The sequence below is a fragment of the Heterodontus francisci genome, chromosome 18 (assembly GCF_036365525.1).
Source record: "Heterodontus francisci isolate sHetFra1 chromosome 18, sHetFra1.hap1, whole genome shotgun sequence".
Classification (NCBI taxonomy): Eukaryota; Metazoa; Chordata; class Chondrichthyes; order Heterodontiformes; family Heterodontidae; genus Heterodontus; species Heterodontus francisci.
This window is the reverse complement of record NC_090388.1, coordinates 1,292,886-1,299,768: the sequence shown is the minus strand read 5'-3', so window position 1 is coordinate 1,299,768 and position 6,883 is coordinate 1,292,886. Positions and strand designations below refer to the sequence as shown.

At 39.4% G+C, this 6,883-nt stretch overlaps 1 pseudogene; it reads right to left on the bottom strand.

Moving 5' to 3' along the window:
* Positions 1-1,716: 1,716 nt before the first annotated feature.
* LOC137379772 (histone chaperone ASF1 pseudogene) lies at positions 1,717-2,685 on the bottom strand (annotated as a pseudogene).
* Positions 2,686-6,883: the final 4,198 nt, after the last annotated feature.

Here is a 6,883-nt window from a genome sequence, read left to right as displayed (position 1 = left end):
TGAGGGGCCTAGGTAGAGGAAATGGGGATGACCTATGTACCTTACAGAGGGGTCAAAAAGCAGCTGCTTATATTTAAAGTAATTGCTAGAAGGATTAGAGGGGAGACGAAGGAAACATTTTTTCACTGAGGGTGACAGGCACCTGGAACTCACTGCCTGAAAGGGTGGTAGAGGCAGAAATTCTCACCACATTTATCAAGGACTCGGATGTCTACTTGAATAGCCATGACCTGCACGGCTATGGACACAGTGCAGGAATGTGGGATTAGTCTGGGTAGCTCTTCATTGACCAGCACAAACACAATGGGCTGAATGGCCTCCTTCTGTGATGTAAATCTTCTATGATTTCTATCCCTACTCTGTTTTCTGTCCATTATCCCATCCTCAATCCATGCTCCTAAATTACCCTCAATCCCATGGGTCCTAATTTTGTATAATAACCACTTGTGTGTCACCTTATCAAATGCTTTTTGAAAATTCAAATACACCACTTCCACCTGTTCCCCCTTATCCATCCTGCTAGTTACAACCTAAAAAAACTCTACATATGTCAAATACGATTTCCTTTTCATAAATCCGTGTTGACTCTGCCCAATCATGTTATGACTCTCTCAATGCCCTGTTTTACCACGTGCCTAATAATATATTCTAGCCTTTCCCTATTATTAATCTGAGGCTAACTGTCCCATAATTCCCTGTTTTCTCTCTCCCTCCTTTCATGAATTGTTACATTTGCTAAATTCCAATCCTTGGGAACTGTTTCAGAATCTAGGGAATTATGGAAGATCAAAGCTAATGCACACACTAATTCTGTAGCTAACTCTTTTAAAACCTTAAGATGCAGGTTGTCAGGTCCAGGGGATTTGTAGATTTTAATTCCCATTAATTTCTACAATCCTATATTTTTACTAATAATATCATTAATTCTTCCTGTCTCTGCCTCAGATGGGCCCACATTTACTTTAAATAATCTTGACCTTTTTACATGCCTATGGAAACTTTTACAGTCTGTTTTTATGTCTCTTGCTAGACTACTCATACTTTCTTTTCATTTTCCTTATCAATTTTGTGGTCCTCCTTTGCTGAATTCTAAAATCCTCCCAATCCTCAGGCATACTACTCTTATTTTGCAACATTATCAGCTTCTTCCTCTAATCTAATATTACCCTTAACTTCTCTTGTTAGTCACAGTTGGACCACTTTTCCTGTGAGTCTTTTATTCCTGAAGGGAATGTATATTTGTTGCAAATTATGAAGTAATTCTTTAAATGCTCGTCATTGCTTATCTCCCATCATATCTTTTCATCTAGTTCTGAAACGTAGCCTCGCCAACATGGTATTTAAACCAACGAAGTTTGCTTTGTTCAGATTCAATACCCTAGTTTTGGACTTAACTAGATCACTTTCAAACTCAAAATTCATTATATTATGATCACTCTTCCCCAGAGGCTTCTTTACTACAAAGTTATTAATTAACCCTTTCTGATTGTACAGTACTAGATCCAAAATAGCTTGTTCCCTAGTTGATTTCTTGACAAACTGATCTGGAAAACTATCTTGTATACATTCCATGGACTTGTCCTCCACACTATTCCTACAAATTTGGTTCGTCCAGTCGAAATGAAGATTGCGTCTTCCATGATTACTATATTATCCTTATTACAAATATATCTAATTTCCTGATTTATGCTCTACACTACACTACTGTTAAGGGGCCTATAAACTACTCCCATCAATGTTTTCTGTCCCTTGCTGTTTCTTAGCTCCACCCAAACTGATAATACTTCTTGATTTTTCTGAGCTCAGATCCCTTCTCTCTACTGTTTTTATCGTATCCTTTATTATCAAAGCTACCCCGACTCCTTTTCCATTTTGTCCATCTTTTCTGAAAGTCAAGTATCGTGAAACATTTAGTTTCCAACCTTGGTCACTGTGCAACCACATTTCCATAATGGTTATTACATTAAACCCATTAATTTCTATCTGTGCTATGAATTCATCTATTTTGTTGCAAGTGCTTGTACATTCAGATATAATGGGCGCGATTTTAACTCTGTGTAAGTGAATCAATTTTGAGTGAGTTAAAATTGGGCTCAATTTGTCTTTAGCTTTAACTTTTTTCTATTTTTTCCTGATGTCACGTTGAAGCCCTTCGAAGCTGAAGGCAACATATTTGTGGAAGGCATGAGTTACATCTGCAGATTTGTGTATTCAGAATTATCTACTTTTTCACTGCTGTTATCCCAGTTGATATGGGACCTTGTAAATTGTAGATTTGTTGTCAAAATGCTTCACTGGAGCTTAGAGAAATCTGGTTTCACTGGAGGATTTTCCCACAGCTCCAGATTGAGTCATTATTTACATAATACCCAATCTGAAGAACTCTTGAACTCAGTAAGTGCAAGTTATTAAAATGACAACTATATTTCTGGGATAAGGGAAGGATTTGTTGCATCAGCCTGAGAAATAAACATGAGTCTTCCATTAAGAATAGGCCCCACAAAGCACAGAGTCCAGGACCTGGTCATATTCTTCACTTTTGACTGAATCCACAGAAGTGATCCTCCATTCCAAATCCTCAGACAGATCTTTGATGCAGTTGAAGGTGATCTCAAACTGAAAAGGGTTGAAAAATGGTGACAGGTTATCCATTACCATCAACTTGTTCACATCTACTATCGCCATGGCTCTTTTGTGTTTCTTTTATTCTAAATTCTGCCTCAGGCCCACCTACACCGATATATAACAGACTGAGGCCGCAGGCTGACTTTGCAGTGTGATGCTCCCTGCTGAGGACAATTACTGCGAGAGTAGTGGTAGAGAAGTTAACCCAATTCTTTACGAGATATGGGTTACCACTTGAAGTTCAATCAGATCAAGGTTCTAATTCCATGTCCAGGATATTTCAAGAAGTCATGGGTAATTTGAGGATTAGACAGTTGAAATCTTCAGCATATCACCCACAGTCACAGGGAACTTTAGAGAGATACCACCAAACTCTCAAAATGATGATTAAAACATACTGTCACAAATATCCACATGACTGGGATAAAGGACAAGACTTTCTTTTATTTGCCACCAGAGACTCACCAAATGAGTCGACAGGAGTCAATCCTTTTGAATTGGTTTACGGATATGAAGTAAGAGGTCCTCTAAAATTTATAAAAGATTCTTGGAACAAAAGAATGAATCTTCGATACTAGACTATGTATCTGTGTTCCAGGAAAGGCTCATGAAAGCTTGCGGTGTAGCTCAGGAACATCTTAAAGCCAAAAATGTGCAGACAAGAATGCAAAAGCCCATGATTTTCAACCAGGGGATGAAGTATTAGTGTTGTTACCGTTACAGGGAGAACCATTAAAAGCACGGTTCAGTGGCCCATATCGAGTGATCAAAAGAGTGGGTAAGGTAGATTACTTGATTGACACCCCTGATCACCGTAAGAAGAATCGTTGTGTCACATCAATATGTTAAAGCAATATTACCACAGGGAGGAGGATAATCCAGTACAGGAATGTCAGGTAATCGGGACTGTGGAGAAGGAAAAGGATAGTGAGGATGAGGCAGAAGCAGGCCAAGGAAATTCTCAGATTGAACTGCCAACTATCAGATTAGCGAATACAGAATGGCTAGGAAAATTAGACAATATGCTTTTACACTTAGAGGTAAAGCAACGTGAAGACCTAACCAGGATTTTCACAATGTTTAAAAGAGTTTGTAGGGATAAGCCGGGATGTACAACCTTAGCCACATATGATGTGGATATAGCGAGAACCGTTGCTTTAAAACAACATCTTTACCGCTTGAGTCCCAAAAAACAGTCCCAAATGAAAGCAGAGATCCAGTACATTCTGGAAAACAATTTGTTCAAACCTAGTCAAAGTAGCTGGAGTTTACCACTAGTTCTAGTACTTAAACCTGACTGGTCAACCTGATTTTGTATAGATTATAGAAAAGTCAATGCGGTAACGAAGGCAGACTCCTACCCAACTCCACGTTTGGAAGACTGTATCGACAGAGTGGGCAGGGCTAAGCTTCTTACCAAGATTGACTTGTTAAATGGATACTGGCAAGTTCCTTTGACTCCTCGAGCCAAAGAGATATCAGCTTTTGAAACACCTGATGGTCTTTATCAGTGCCGGGTGATGCCATTCTCAAATGCCCCAGCAACTTTTCAAAGATTGATGAATCAGGTGGTAGCCAGTGTTCCCAACTGTGTATTATATCTTGATGATGTCCTAATATACAGTAACACTTGGCAAGAACACTTAAACCAATTAAAACTTTTGTTTAAAAAGCTACAAGCTGCAGACTTAGTGGTAAATTTGGAAAAAATTGAATTTGGAAAGACAAGAGTAACTTACCTTGGACACATAGTGGGGCAAGGTCAGATATTACCAAAAACGGCAAAGGTACAAGCCTTAGTAGAGTTCCCTATCCCTAAATCTAAATAGGAAATAATGAGGTTTTAAGGCATGTGCGTCTTTTTACCGGATATTTGTGTGAAAGTTTAGTACTGTGGCTGCTCCGTTAACCAACTTGCTACAAAAAAAGAAAAACAAAATGGTATGGTCAGATGAATGCTCAAGGAAAGCTCAAGGCAATCCTAATGAATGAAGCAGTGTTGGCTGCTCCAAATTTCACTAAACCCTTTAAATTAGCGATTGATGCTAGCAACCTGGGGGTTAGTGCAGTCATAGAGAGATACAGCACTGAAACAGACCCTTCGGCCCACTGAGTCTGTGCTGACCATCAATCACCCATTTATACTAATCCCATATTCCCTCAATTCTCCTACCATCTACCTTCACTAGGGGCAATTTACAATAGCCAATTTACCTATCAACCTGAGAGTCTTTGGCTGTGGGAGGAAACCAGAGCACCTGGTGGAAACACACACGATCACAGGGAGAATTTGCAAACTCCACACAGGCAGTACCCAGAACTGAACCCGGGCCGCTGGAGCTGTGAGGCTGTAGTGCTAACCAGTGCACCACTGTGCTGCCCCATTGCAGTCCTATTGCAGGATGACGAATCGGTCATGGAGAAACCAGGAGGGTATTTTTCCAGAAAACTAAATTGTTATCAGAAAAAAAATTCCACTCTGGAAAAAGAAACATTGGGACTTTTACTGGCTCTCAAACATTTTGAGGTATATGTCCACCGGGACTATAAAAAATATTATTATACACTGACCATAACCCATTAATGTTTATAGAAAAGTTTAAAAGTACTGTTACAGCCTTATCATCTAAGGGTTGTACATATTTCGGGGAAAAATAATGTTCTCACTGACGCTTTGTCACGGATTTAACCATGTTAATGTATGTGGATGGCGATGGTATAAAAAGGCTGTAAATTATTAGTCGAATGAATGGTGGGTAAATGCAGGGAAAAAAAAGTTAGTGTTTTCTCAATTTCCATTTTTTACATTGTAATGAAACGCATTTCGGGAATGGCGTTTCATTTCACCAGGGTCGGAGGTGTCATGATCCTGTGTTTTTTTTCTCTCCTCAGGAAATACGCGGTGTGCCTTTAAGGCTGTAAGAGATCAGTACTTCTTTAAGGCAGTCAGCTTCAAAAGTTACCGGAAAGTGCACCTTGGTTGCCCTGGATACAGCCATACAGAGAGGGAGAACAAGACATACAATGTTGCCATTTGACTTTGAAAACTGTTTGTTCAGAGACAGTTGGGACACAGACTGTTCTGGCACTTGAAGGAAAGAGGAGAGCTCTCCCTCAGTCTATTTAAACCCTACTTATTATTCCCTCTCAGAATTCTGAAAAGTCAAGCCAGATTACTTCTTTTAAAAAACGAAAATAGCTATCTGTTGATCTGCAATGTTCATTGTTGGAAGGAAGAGCAACACTTCAACTGCTGAACTTGACGACTGTATGTCCTACCGTTGAAGAACCTGTTTTTTCAGTCGGACAACTGCAAAGACTTCAAGCAACCTTGGACTGCTTCTACATTGAAGATTCCATTTCAGCAGGAAGTGTAATCTGAAAAGACTTAATTGTTATTTCTATTTTTTTGGGCAGCTAATTAAACACCAACTACCATCAGTTTGGGTATATGTATGCGAATGCGGGAGTTAGATTCTTTAAATAAGTTATAAAGTCTTTAGATATTAGTTTATCTTTGTAGTGTTTAAGATTTTAGTTTTTTCCAATAAACAGTTAATTTTTTGATATCTAAAGATACCTGGTTTGGGGCACCTCATTCGGGTGCCAGGCAAACCCCACCTGCCAAGACTGAGGCACACATTATTTCGCCACATGAACATTAAAACTTAAAATTGCAAGCCCTGACCAGAAAGACATTTCCATGGTAACAGACAACGTTGAAACAATGGGGATCCAGCAGTTGCTTTTCCAATACACAGAAGTGGTCAGACCAGGCTAACTGGCTGTTGCAGAGAAATTTGAACCTCCAACAAAGGATGTGAAGAGACTGTTCCATATAAGGAGCCAGTCACATGACCAATCTGCTGGGCACCTTGTTTTTTTAAAATTTGAACTCCCAACAAAGGGAATTGAGTGAGAGAAAGCCATGTGCTCATGGAGTAAAGACCTCTCCTCTCCTGTCTGCCTGCCTTCGTCTCTTCCCACAGAACTGAATCTTGTGAAAACATGTGAAACTGAAAGAGAGAAAGATTTGCTGCATGAACAAGGTTTTTTAAGATGAATACTGGGCCCCATCGATGTGCAAGACCAGATCTTCAATCAAGGACAACAGCAAGCTCGAGAATCAGTAACAAGATATTGCCTTAAACTGTTCTACTTATCTTTTCTTCTGCTCTTTTCTGTCCCTATTTTTGCATGTTTATATCACTTGTGCATGCTAATGTGGGTGTGTCGTATATCCATAGGTGGAAACCAT